Source organism: Mustela lutreola, chromosome 7 (genome assembly GCF_030435805.1).
Source record: "Mustela lutreola isolate mMusLut2 chromosome 7, mMusLut2.pri, whole genome shotgun sequence".
Taxonomy (NCBI): domain Eukaryota; kingdom Metazoa; phylum Chordata; class Mammalia; order Carnivora; family Mustelidae; genus Mustela; species Mustela lutreola.
In genome coordinates this window covers 99,316,329-99,330,779 of record NC_081296.1, presented here as the reverse complement: position 1 = coordinate 99,330,779, position 14,451 = coordinate 99,316,329, and the positions used below count along the sequence as shown (strand labels likewise).

General features: G+C 34.4%; 1 non-coding gene across 1 annotated transcript; it reads left to right on the top strand.

Moving 5' to 3' along the window:
* The first annotated feature begins 14,115 nt into the window (after positions 1-14,115).
* On the top strand, positions 14,116-14,217 carry LOC131837435 (U6 spliceosomal RNA). Its single transcript, XR_009356044.1, has one exon. It is a non-coding gene; the product is annotated as a U6 spliceosomal RNA (small nuclear RNA).
* The last annotated feature ends 234 nt before the right edge of the window (positions 14,218-14,451 follow it).

The window sequence follows — 14,451 nt, the reverse complement described above, 5'->3', positions numbered from 1 at the left end:
CTCTGCTCAGCGGGGAGCCTGCTTCCTCCTCTCTCTCTGCCTGCCTCTCTGCCTGCTTGTGATCTCTGTCTGTCAAGTAAATAAATAAAATCTTTAAAAAAAAAAAATCTTGCAGAAAGTTATCTTCCATCCTCAATTTTTTTTTTAAGATTTTTTAAATTTATGTACTTGATAGATCGAGAGAGAGAGAGAGAGAGAGAGGAATCAGAAGTAGGCAGAGAAGCAGGCAGAGAGGGGCGGGGGGCGGGGAGGGGTGGGGGGGGGGAAACAGGCTCCCCGCTGAGCAGAGAGCCTGAGGTGGGGCTCCATCCCAGGACTCTGAGATCATGACCTGAGCCAAAGGTAGAGGGTTAACCCATTGAGCCACCCAGGCGCCCCTTAGTTGTAACTTTATATTTGTCCATAAGTATTGCTCACTTTATACCTATCTATTCACCTGTACAATTATATAGAAATAGATTTCTTATCAGATATAATTTAAAATATTTAATACTTTTATCTTAATTATTGAGCTACAAAATCATACTAGAAACTGGGTTCTAACAGAATTAATATAGTCTAGATGGGAAAGTGACTACTATAATAGCTAATTTGTAAGTGTTTTACATGTGCCAAATAGTTTTAATTATGACTATGACCCTCTGACAAGAAATAATGTTAGTAGTGTGCCTGAGTAGCTCAGATGGTTAAGCAGCTGACTCTTGGCTTTGGCTCAGGTCATGATTTCATGGTCCTGGGTTGGACTACATACTCAGTGTGGGGTCCGCTTGTTGATTCTCTCTCTTCCTCTGCCCCTCCCCCTGCAAGTGCCCTCTTGCTTGTGTTCTCTCTCTTTAAAAAAAAAAAAAAAGAGAGAGAGAGAAGAAAAGAAAGTTTTTTAAAAATACTCTTAGTATTTACTTTTTCTAAATGTAGAGATAGAAGCATGGCCAGGTAAGTTGACTGCTAAGTAATTAAAATAAAATGTGATATGCATAGTGTAAGTAAGTAAATAGTATTATTCATTTATGGTGGGGACAGAAACCAGTTTGCCTTAAGAAGGTAGAAAATGAATTCATAAAGTTGGCAATGTTTGAGCTAAGTTTTGACAAAAAGGTAGGAATTTTAGAGGGGAGAAAAATTTGCTGGGGTAGGGGGGGGAATATAAGATGTCCAAGAATACCTCATCTGTTCTATTCATGTGAGGATTTTCTTAGTGGAAAAGAGCAAAACCTTACTAAAGCTGGCTCAAGAAATAAGGGAAAGTTTATTTTAAAAAGGCATAAAAATCTCAGTGAAATAGCATCCAGGAAGTGTGATGAATCAAGGCAGTCTGTCCATATTTCCCTGTCTGTCTCTGAATGTCCTCAATGACTAAACTTCTGAGCCTGCATCACTTTGTTTCTCCCTTTTGACTGACTTCCTACTCTGTTATTTTTTCTGCACACACATAGCTAATGGCTTTCTGGCCTCAACCTACATAACTTTGTAGCTGAGTTCCCATGGATTACTATATTTATTCTTCAGTGTATGTATTGTAAGTTGTCAGAGAAATCTTATTGGCCTAGGCCATCTTTTCATGCCACAGCACACACGTTATCTCTAGTACCTTCTATATATCCAGAAACTGAGTTAGGTATGACGCATCCTATTGTGAAGTCTATAAACAAACATCCATTAACTAAATCTATTGGGTACTACTAGAGGATAATTTGTTCAGTATGGCAGGTATATATACATTGGCATTAACAATACAGTAGGATAATGGAGGGCTTTCTTTTTCATGCTACTAACCTTGATCTTGGGGAAGGTCTAGTTTTTAAAAACTTTACATGTCATAATTGTACTAGTCCTTTAGAATTATTACTTCTGGACAGGTGAAGAGTAAGCAGAAGTAAATATAGGTAACAGGGGACAATTGTGGAGATCCAGGCTAAAGAAATAACTCAAAATGACAGGCACTAATCCTTAACAATGATGACAAATTTAATATGTTCACAGAATGTCTTTCTGATTCTGAAATGTTAACAGAGGATGGAGTGTTTGTTACTTTTCTATTTGGCAGAATGACTTGAGGGGTGAAAAACAAGAGAAAAAAAATGAGGAAATGGGAATGTAAACCAGAACCAAGAGATTGGTGAAGAGAAAAACAAAGAAAAGGCGAGTAAAGGATTATTATAGGATTTTTGTATCTGCTATATTATTTTTCAAATAGGAGATAAAAGGTACTCTTTTCTTATAAAAATAATAGCATGTTTTAATCCACAAGAAACAAAAGCATTTTCAGACAAGAACAGATAAGGAATAGAAAAAGGAATTTAGAAGGAAGACAGAAGTGTGAGTTGGTAGTCCTCTGTGCATGAGAAGATAATCTATTGGGGGGAACTAAACTCAGGAATAGGCTAATATTGGAAAAACATTTCTTAGTTGTTAAAATTATCCATGATGGAGGCATTAGAGTAAAAAATCTGACTATGGCAATAACAGCAGTAATAAAAGACAACCACCTATTAAGTGCTCCCATATTTCACACTAAGTACCCTATTCAGGTTATTGTATCTAATCTTCACAACACCTCCAAGATGCATAAAGTACAATCATTTTATAGAGAAGAACATAAAGGCATCAAATAAGATAATACTCAAGTTATTAATCATTTCAGTAAGAGGAGTTGAAATCCTTAAACCTGTAGTCTTCCTGTTGAATTGTAATACCTCCCTGGAGTACTGTTGAGAGTAGAAAAACACCATGAGAAAGTGGGACCATGTAATCCTTTAAGTTTATAATACTTAAAGGAGAGGCTATTAGATACAGGCAGACATAAGCTCCATAATTTAGGGATTAAGATGCCACATTCAAGATGGCATACTTTTATACTTTGGAAAATAATTTTTTTTTGAGAATAAGGATTTCCAATAATTGGAAATACTTCAGTTTTATTACAAATTACCTAATAAAGGGATGCCTGGGTGGCTCAGTTGGTTAAGCAACTGCCTTTGGCTCAGGTCATGATCCCGGAGTCCTGGGATCTAGTCCCACATGGGGCTCCCAGCTACACAGGGAGTCTGCTTCTCCCTCTGACCTCCCCTCTCATGCTCTCTCACTCCATCTCTCTCTCTCAAATAAATAAAATATTAAATAAAAAACAAAAAAAAACCCAAATTACCAAATAAAGAAGTAAAATGTAAGAGAGATCAACTAAAAAAAATCAAATATGTGAGGATTTTAAAGGAGCACAGATTTTACAAGATTGCATCAATGTTGGAACAAATGACTTAGAATATAGATGTACAAGACATTTATAGTGTCAGGAATACTAAATAATAGTCTGTGCCAAAAGCCTGTGAAAATTATTTTTAAAAAGGATGTGTGTGTTTTAACTATGTGAAGACTAATACAGAAGCAGAGAACTCTATCACTTGAAGATACAATATTAACAAAATAATAAATGGAATAACACCATAAACAGGAAACTAATCTTTAATCTAAATGTGTTTAAGAAAAATATTCTTAGGAAAGAATGACACCCAGGACATAAGAGACCACATAACTGTTTTAATGAGTTCAACTTTTGGGGTGTTTTTTTTTTTTTAACAACTATTGGAAGAAGTTTAAGATAGGCTTTCACAACCACTTATTGTTAAGAACTACTGGGGAAAGAATCCTACTTTTTCTCCCCCCTCAGGAAGAAAGGAACATTCTATAAGCTATCAGTGGTAAACCTAATCAAACTCTGAGATTATTCAGCAGATGGTTTATAAAACAAAACAAACAAAAAATGGTGTTTACTAAAAGTCACAACAGGCCTATCAACAAATTTCAACAGAAGTCAAATGGATTAAAAATTACAATATGCTTTAACAGGTTATGACTGTTTCTACTATAATTTTTTCCATTTCTTTTCTTGTAAAAGAACCCTTACATTCTTTTGTGGAACCATCCCCACTCTACTCTTGGTCCTTGGTGTTGGTCAGGCATGGACTAGGTTTTGCAGTCAAAGAATTCCATCTCTCAGGCAAGCCAGTTGAATCAGTTAGACAACAAGCAGAGGCCTGGGATGTTTCTGCAACCATTTGCAAAAAGGAAAATCCCTTCTTCTGGCACTAAACTAGAGGAATATGAGTTTGTGTCCTTCTAGTGGCTATTTTGTATTGTGAGGAAAATGTAACTGAGAATGTCACCAACAAAAGAGAATTTCTAGGCTGAGAGAGGCAGATCTCTAACAGCAAGTTTTGATTATTTGGCATTTTCAGGTAAATGAAACAGTGCTTTTGCTTATGCCACTTTGAGTTAGTTGGAACTTAGAGTTTTAATTCTGAAATTGATCTGTGGAAGTAGATTATTAAAATTGGAACACTTAAACTATGGGCTAAGGTTATTTATTAACACAGAATGAGGGTTCTCCCAAACTTTAGTTGAAAAATGAGTGATAACTGTTATAAAGTAGGAAAAGTACTTATACCACCATGTTCAGGCAGATTCACTTGGTTCTCAGATTTTTACTTCTCTGAGGCTAGCTTGGAAATTCTGTAGAGAAATGGCAGTATTTCTAGAATGTGTCAACTGTTTTGTGTGTGTGTATGTATGTGTGTCTTTCAGTAAGTTCCTCCAAGAAAGAGATTAGTTTTTCTAAACAGTCTCTCTGAAAACAGAAGGAATAAATAGAACCTAAGGTAGAAAAGCTCTTGGTGCCAACACTGGTTGGCTAAGAATCTGATATTCCTCAGTTTGACATGACTGTAAATCTTAGTATCGTGCCCCGAGCTAGAGTTCGTGGTAGAAAACACAGCAAAGGAAGTAAGAAGCAAAAGAGAGATAGGATCAAAACCCTAGTGAAAACTTTTTCCTCCCCCATGTAGCTAAGTTTTTCAATTTCTGTCTGACAAGCATAAAAATAACTACCATTATAGAGTACAATCCACTGGGAAACAACCTTAAAGTAAGAACTGTATTAGTTGCATTGTTGCAGGAACAGTGGCCAAGATGGTGGCCATCATACCTAGTGCAAGGGAGATGGCAGAACACCAAAGCCTCTTGTAAAAAGAAAGGAATTCCCAGTCGACAGTCTAGATTCTAGAATTGTGATTGGACTAAATCTCTAATTTTGGTTACTAGTCCATGAAGCTTTACATGTCTAACCATAGATTTCTGAACCATAAAGAACTTTGCCTAGTGAAGACCAAGGGACATGCTTATTACTCAGAAATCCTGTGCTCTGCGCCAATTTAACTATGAGTGAATCTTACCTTGACTTAAGAGAAATCTTACTGGATGGATCAAAGGCTCAAATTCTGTGTCCTAAAGAAAAGTAAAGATGTTTCACCCTGTAACCATTGTCTTCCAGACCTGCAAAGTTGAATATTCTCTATGCATAGGCCTAATCTATTTATTGCCTTAGAGGTCTGAGAACCAACTACAATTTAAGATTTATAATTATTCATAGAGTTAAAAAAATACCTCCTTAATGTAGAAGACTAAATGCAAGTTAAATATATATTATATTTCATAGGAATTAAAGGTACTATGAAACAGTATAATTGGTCCTTGATTCTTTGTCTCAAGCATTTTGGTCTTGATACATTTAAATAACCACACTTCAATTTCTTCCAGAGATGAAAGGCTGCTATTTGGAAACCCCAGATCCTAGGACTAAAGATGACCCAAATCTAAGAGAAAGTTGAAACTTGGAATCTGATGTACCTAAAATAGCAGAGCTAGGATTCAAAAAGCACCATATCTTTTTTCTTGTCCATGTATAATTTTCAAAAATTTAAAACATCTTTGAGATATAGAATAAAATGTTGAAATTAGTCAACTCATTATTGAAGGAACCAGGAAAACAGTAAATCAGAAATGGGAATTAGCAAAATAAGGATTATACAGTCTTCCCAAAAAGGCATTAAAAAAGACAAGATTGCTAGTCAGATACACAAATGGTTAATATTCTACAAGATAATAGAATAATAATCTTTGGATATTATCCTTGATGCTGAACAGAAATGTGCAAATGAATATGTAAACTTGTAGAACCTAGGTCTGTGCTTTATAGAAAACAATAAAGAGGATACCTGGGTGGCTCAGTGAGTTAAGCATCTGCCTTAGGCTCAGCTCAGGATCCCAGGATCCTGGGATCAAGCCCTTTGTCAGACTCCCTGCACCGTGGGGAGTCTGTTTTTCACTTTGCCCCACCGCCCACTCACTCTCTCAATCTCTCTCTCAAATAATAAGTAAATAAAATCTTTAAAAAAACCAACAAAGATAAACACAAAGCATATTTCCCTTGATTGAAGGCCAACAAATTATCCATGCTGCTCAATCTCCTGTTTTCACGAAGTTTTAATGGAACACAGCCGGCCACATCCATTAATTTATGCCCTGTTTGGGGCCGAGTTGAGTAGGTGAAATATAGACTATATGGTTTGCAAAACCTAAACTACTCTAAGAAAAAGTTTGCGTGTCCTTGCCTTAGATATTTAAATGATATTTAAATAAGTTTTAATAACAGTATTCTCTCATTTTGAAAAAATTTCTAAACAGTCTTGATGACAAAAAGGTTGTGCTTTTTATGTGTAGGTCTCCTTACTAACATAGGTTTAGCAAGACTTGCTAATTGACTATATAAGCCTCTTTAAGTGTATAGTGTCAAAGTAACTAAGTTTGTTTTGAAGAGAATCCATGAAGATAAAGTTCTTTTGTTCCTGTTGCCTTCAGGGGGTGAAAAGAAAAAAAAAAAGGCACTTGTGAACAACAAAGCTTATTGGACCCTACAATCAAATTCTTTTGGACGTTCTGAAGGATCCTCAATAGGTTTCAAAATATAATTTTCATAGAGTTGAAAAAGAACTATTAGTCAATTATCAAGTTAATATTTGCCAAAGCTATATTAATTCTATTAAGGAGAAAATACAGAAATGGTAAATCCAGCTCAAAGAAGAATGAAATGTAATTATGGAAAATAAAATATTGAGGTTACTTGATAAATATAGATCTGGTTAATGTTTTACAAGTCATCATCTATAAACTTTGAAGTCATCATTCTTATATGACAAAAATCTAAATTAACATGTAATTTCACAGTGTCTGGGCTCCAGTTGTACAATAAATAGCTAAACCAACCATGATGTAAATTGCCTTCAATTGTTCTGAATAATTCTAAGGCCAGCTTGTTAAACATCATCCTAGCATGATATTGAGAGGTCATATCCTCCTCCTACTGCCTTATTTCCAAATTTTGATCAATTTTCTTAATATCTAGTAGATACATGACAATGTACTGGTGCTAGAATGAAATAATGGGCAAAACAGATATAGGTCTTGACTTTATGGAAATTATTATTGAGGAAACCTAACAAGCAAACAAATAATATCTGTAAATGTTTGTAAGTAGTACAGAGATTTCTGACATAGGAAATGATGGTGAGAAAGAGAGGTGATATATAAAGTGGTCAGGAAAAACCTTTTTAAAGGAATAAGCTATGGATAAGAAAGACTAAAAGAGGAAAAAGATTTCAAGATAGAGCAGCAACAGGTGCAACATATCGGAGAAGGAAAGCGTTTGGCATAGGCAAGAAACCAAAGTGTGATTCTATTTTCTTTTTATTTCTTTTTATTTTTTAACAAAGTGTGATTTTAAATGGCATAAATAAAACTGTCTGAATTAAAAAAAAAGAAACTGAATATATAGGATATAGAAGGTGCTTTTTTTAAAAATCAGAATCTTACTTAGAAAATATACAACTTTAGTAGATGATAAACTCAATATTATTTAGTTATATGGCTGCCAAGCAAACTAAGGTAACCAGTCTATATTTAAAAATAAAAATAAAAATAAAAATAAGAAAATGCATTTTTAATGAAGAAAAGAAATTACCAAATGATGGGAATTGAGCTACTTGACTAACTGTGTAAGAATGGAGATGTAAAATGGGAAGGAGACATTCATAGAAACCATATTATATTAGAAACACAAAAGGAATTGTACATATATAGAAAGAGAGAAGACATAGTAGAGATGTAGTAGTTATCATTGGGAGAAGCTACTGTGTAGGAGTATAATTAGATTGATTTTTAGATAGAATAGGAGTTTAGATAGGATAGAATTAGATAGGAGTATAATTAGATTGATTTTAGCTTCAAAATGTGGAATTAAAACTGAGTGTAGGTTATAGCAAAGCTAATTGTAACAATGAGTTTCATTAAAAAAAATAAAAATTCTATCTTTTGTTATAGCAAGTTGAAAATTGCTCATTGCCAGTTTTCAAGTTGAAGCAGAACAATAATGTTTCTTTTCTTGGGGAGGAATTCAAAGATAATACGCATTTCTGAATTGGTCAGGTCATGTATTTACATTTATAAACTGCTTTAACTTAATTTCTCTTCTTTCTATTTCTGCACCCAGTGCCTCTTCCCACTCCTTTATTCGTCCTCCTCCCTCTGTTGCTTATTAAGAAACTGCTGTGTAGTGCTGCTAACAATGCAACATTATGCATATAATTTTTCCTTACTTTATTCTAGAAAGTAAAGAACAATTGCATTTTTCCAGTGGTTATCAAATATTAGGATAAGAAAGGATCTCAAAGTTCCTTTTTAATATACTTTAGTGTTTTATTTTATTTTTTCAGTGTTCCAAGATTCATTGTTTGTACACCACACGCAGTGCTCCATGCAGTACATGCCTTCCTTAATTCGCACCACCAGGATTACCCATCTCCCCATTCCTCTCTCTAAAAAACCCTCAGTTTTTTTCTCAGAGCCCACAGTCTCTCATGGTTCATCTCCCCCTCCAATTTCCCCCAGTTCAAGATCTATAAAGAGCTCCTCGAATTCAACCCAAAAAACAGATAATCATGTCAAAAAATGGGCAGAAGACATGAACAGACATTTCTCCAAAGAAGACATACAAATGGCTAGCAGACACATGAAAAAATGTTGATCATCATTAGCCATCAGGGAAAGTAAAATCAAAAACCACCTTGAGATACTAACCTTATACCAGTTAGAATGGCCAAAATTGACAGGAAACAACAAATGTTGGAGAGGATGTGGAGAAACGGGAACTGTCTTACCTTGTTGGTGGGAAAGCAAGTTGGTGTAGCCACTTTGGAAAACAGTGTGTAGATTCCTCAAAAAATTAAAAATAGAACTACCCTATGACTCTGTAATTGCACTACTGGGTAATTACCCCAAAGATACAGATATAGTGAAAATATACTTTAGTTTCTTTTAGCAGTTTTAGTTTCAAAGCAAATCTGAGTAGAAGGCACAAAGATTTTTTTTATAAGTTCCCTGCCTCCCACTTATGCAGTCTCCCCCATTATCAACATTCCTCATCTAAGTGATAGACTTATTATAATTGATGCATTGACACATCATTATCACACAGTCTGTAATTTATATTAGGGTTCATGGTTGGTGTTGTACATTCCATGGGTTTGGACAAATGTATATAACACCTACTCATAATATCGTGCAGAGTAATTTCAATGCCCTAAAAATCCTCTCCTTGACTAATTGATCCCTTCCTCCCTCCTAATATCTGGAAACTACTGAAGTTTTTACTATATACATAGTTTTGCCTTTTCCAGAATGTCATACAGTTAGAAGCGTGTAGTATGTAGCCTTTTCTGATTGGCTTCATTCAATTAATAATAGATGTTTTAAACTTTCTCCATGTTTTTCAGTGGATTGATAGCTCATTTTTAAAGAGCTGAATAATATTCCATTGTACAGATTACCAAAGTTTATTTATTCATACACCTACCGAAGGGTATTTTGGTTGCTTCCACACTTTCGCAATTATGAATAAGGCTGCTGTAAACATCCACGTGTGCAGTTTTTTGTGGGAATATTAGTTGGAAACTCTTTGGTAAATACCAAAAAGCCCAACTATTAGATCCTACAATAAGAGCAAGTTTCCAAGAAACAGCCAAATTGTCTTCCAAAGTATCTTTACCATTTTTTCATTCCTACTGATGATGTAAGAGAATTCCTGTTGTCCCACATACTTGCCAGCTTTTGGTGTTGCCAGTGTTCTGGATTTTTCATTGTAATAAGTCTGTGATGGTATCTTCGTTTTAATTTGCATTACCCAGATGACATGACATAGACCATCTTTTTGTGCACTTATTTGCCATCTATATATCTTCCTTGATGAGGTGTCTGTAAAGATCTTAGGCTAATTTTTAAATTATGTAATATTCCTTTTTAAAAATAAAAATTCAAAGTGTATAATACAATGTATTGATATACATAGTGAAATGAATACTATAATCAAGCTAATTAACATATTCCTTTCCTCACATAGTTACTTTTTGTGTGTGTGGTAAGATCATCTGAAATCTACTTCTAGAAAATTTCCAGTATATAATTCAATATTATTAACTATACTTATCAAGTTGTCCACTGGATCTCTAGAACTTATTTGTCCTATACAATAGCAACTTTGTACGTTTTGACTAACATGTCCCTGTTCCCACACCTCCCTATCCATAGAGATCAATGTTTTACTTTGTTTCTATGAATTTGAGTTTGTTAGATTTGGGATATAGGTGAATTCATGTGGTATTTTTCTTAAAGCGTCTGCTTATTTCATTTAGAAAAATATTCCCTGGGTTCATCCATGTTATTGTCAACAACAAGATGATTTTCATTTTTAAGGCTGAAAAATATCCCAGTGCTTGTATATGTCTGTGTATAATTACAATTTCTTTATTCATTCATCACCAGATGCTTAAATCATTTATGTCTTGGCTATTGTGAATAATGCTGTAGTGAACATGATTGGGTTGTTTGTTTTCTAAAGGAGGAGTTTTAAGAGTTCTTTATATATTTTAGATTACAGTGCTTTATCAGATTTTGTTTTCAAATATTCTATGACTTTTCTTTTAATACTCTATTGTCTTTTACAAAAGAGGTTTTAATTTTAATGAAGTCCAGTGTTTCAATTATTTCTTTTATGGATCATACATTTTGTGTTGTATCTAAAAATACCTAAAGTCATTTGGTCTTTTCCTATGTTATCTTCCAACAGTTTCATATGTTATATTTAGGTCTGTGATCCATTTTGAGTTAGTTTTGGTGAAGAGTATAAAATCTTTGTCTAGATTCATTTAAATCCCACTTGGTCATGGTATATAATTCTTCATACATTGCTGAATTTGATTTGTTAATATTTTGTTGAGAAACTTATATCTGTGTTCATGAGAGATACTGGTCTGTAGTTTTCTTGTAATATATTTATCTGGTTTGGTGTCACAATAATTCTGGTCTCATAAAATTAGTTAGGAGCTATTCCTGTTTCTTCTATCTTTCTGGAGCAAATTGTAGAGAATAGGTATAATTTCTTCCTTAAATGCCAGATGAAATTCACTGATGAGGGGTGCCTGGGCGGCTCAGTGGGTTAAAGCCTCTGCCTTAGGCTGAGGTCATGATCTTGGGATCCTGGGATATAGCCCTTCATCAGCACTCTGCTCAGCAGGGAGCCTTCTACCCCACCCCTCTGCCTGCTTCTCTGCCTACTTGTGATCTCTGTCTGTCAAATAAATAAATAAAATATTTAAAAAAACAAACCAAAACAAAGCAAAAAGTTTCACCAGTGAACTCATCTGGGTCTGGTGCTTTCTATTTTAGAAGTTTACTTACTGTTTGTTCAATTTGTTTAATAGACAAGAAAGAGCTTGTAAAAGAGATTTGCTCAGGCATATTCAGATTGTCTGTTCTTGTGTGAATTTTGACTAATTGTGTCTTGCAAGGAAATGGTCCATTTCATCTAAGTTATTACATTTATGAGCATAGAGTTGTTTTAGTATTTATTTATTGCCCTTTTAATTTCTATGGAATCTGTAGTGATGTCTCTTCTTTCCTTACTGCTATTGGTAGTTTGTGTACTATCTGTCTTCTAAGTTACCCTGGCTAGAGCCTTACAGATTTTACTCATCTTTTCAAAGAACCAGACTTTGATTTTGTTTATTTGTCTCTATTGATTTTATGTGTTCAATTTCATTGATTTGTGTTCTAAGTTCTCCTAATATTCTTTAAGAAAAGGTTTATTGAGTTTTGGCATATGCTTGATAATCTTTCAAGCTCTAAAAAACGAGAAATGAAACAGAAAAATCCCACATGAAAATGGCACGTAAAATGTTCCTGTGATAAAAATGAGCATGACAGAATGTAGATGTTATAGAGAACATAAAGAATAATAGTTTTTATTCTAAAATTTATTTGGAAATGCAATGAAGTTAGACTACCTAAAACGGTTTCTAATAAAAAAAGAATACAGTAGGAAAAATTCCAAAAAAAGAATAATATTTTTAGTCTGAGTGTTGATTTTTAAATAGATTTTAATTTATTGATAGAGGTGAAGAGGAAACAGTAAATTTGTGGAGGTCTTTTATGAAATCATTCAGTATTCCAGATGAGATTTGAATTAGGTCAATTTGTGGTGGTAGAATTGGAGAAGTAAACTGAATTTAGGAGAGGGATTTATTGGTACGACTAAGAGGTTTTTATGGGGGATTGAGTTACATGTACATGAAGACCAAGCATATTTTGTCAAGTATGATACAGATGTTATTTTATAGCTTGTGTCATATCTCTAGATGTGTAGTATTCAGAAATAGGAATTGTTCCCCCATACTTAATGTATTTAAAATAATGCAAGTACTCTTAATAAGCTCCCCTTTTTTGGTATCATCTTCCCCCACCTCCCACACATTTAAAAAAAAATGTATTTATTTGACAGACAGAGATCACAAGTAGGCAGAGAGGCAGGCAGAGAGAGAGGAGGAAGCAGGCTCCCCGCTGAGCAGAGAGCCTGATGGTGGGGCTTGATCCTGGGACCCTGGGATCATGACCTGAGCCGAAGGCAGAGGCTTTAACCCACTGAGCCTCCCAGGCACCCCCACTTTTTTTTTTTAAACCAAATATAACCTATCATTTGCCAGTTCAAAAATGAGTTGGAGTGTCCTATATTTAGATGTTATTGTAACAATTCCTGCAAAGCAACATGGGGGCTTAAGTGGATAGGAGAGGAATAAATGAAACAAGATGGGATTGGGAGGGAGACAAACCATAAGTGACTCTTAATCTCACAAAACAAACTGAGGGTTGCTGGGGGGCGGGGGGTTGAGAGAAGGGGGGTGGGGTTATGGACATTAGGGAGGGTATGTGCTTTGGTGAGTGCTGTGAAGTGTGTAAACCTGGTGATTCACAGACCTGTACCCCTGGGGATAAAAATATATGTTTATAAAAAATTAAAAAAAAAAGTAAAGCCTTGGTATCTGTGTATCTATTAGGGAATATTTGGGGAGCAAATACATACTTTTTGATGACACTAAAGCATTAATAAATTCTATATCCTTCTAAAAATTTAGCACTATTATCATTTGAATAATAACTCTTTTACCTTCTTACATTTTACTATTTCAGAATATTAGGCAACATCTTAATTTCAAGATGCTTAACAGTAATACATTTAGTAATATAATTTGACTATTTCTGTATTTGCTCTGTGAAGTAAACATCCTGTACAATACCTATTACCCATATTTTTTGAAAACCAAAACCATACTTTTTAACCTACTTGTAAAGTAGGTGGCATTATATACTCATAATCTGTTTAATGATATGTGTATTAGTGACATACTCTTTCTGCCGGTATATCTTAGCTTACTGTATATCAGATATATGTTCTATACTTCTTTATTGCAGTCTTCAGTCTTTAAAATAATATCAAACTGAAAGTTACCATAAAGACTACTTAGGGAATCAATTTCTAGTCTGATATTTAAAGCTCAACTAATTTGTTGGTCAACTTTTTCTCTCTGCTAACATGATCAAAATAAAAATTACTTAAAATATACGTAAAATAGGGGCGCCTGGGTGGCTCAGTGGGTTAAGGCCTCTGCCTTCGGCTCAGGTCATGATCCCAGGGTCCTGGGATCTGCTCAGCAGGGAACCTGCTTCCTCCTCTCTCTCTCTGCCTGCCTCTCTGCCTATGTGTAATCTCTGTCTGTCAAATAAAATAAATAAAATCTTTAAAAAAATATATACGTAAAATACTTTCTACAGTGTTTTTGTTTTTAGTCTTTCCACACAATATATAGAAAAGCCAAGATTTATATTACAGAGAGAATATTATACTTGCTTTAGCAGTATAATACTAAAATTGGAATGATGGGGAGATTAGCATGGTCCCTGTGCAAGCATGACATGCAAATTTGTGAAGTGTTCCATATTAAAAAAAATTTAGAAAGAGGCACCTCTAAGTGTTTTGAAACCGTAATACCATGAGAAAAATCAATTCAGATGAAATCTGATTTTATGATTAACGCTTAAGGGATTATTTTTTATTAGTTCAATGTATTCATTGAAGAATTAAAAAAAAATGTTTCAGAGACCAATGAAACATTTATCTCTGCTTTTTTTCTCTTTTTTTGTTTTCTAATGCAATTGATTTGGAATGGTGAATTTTGT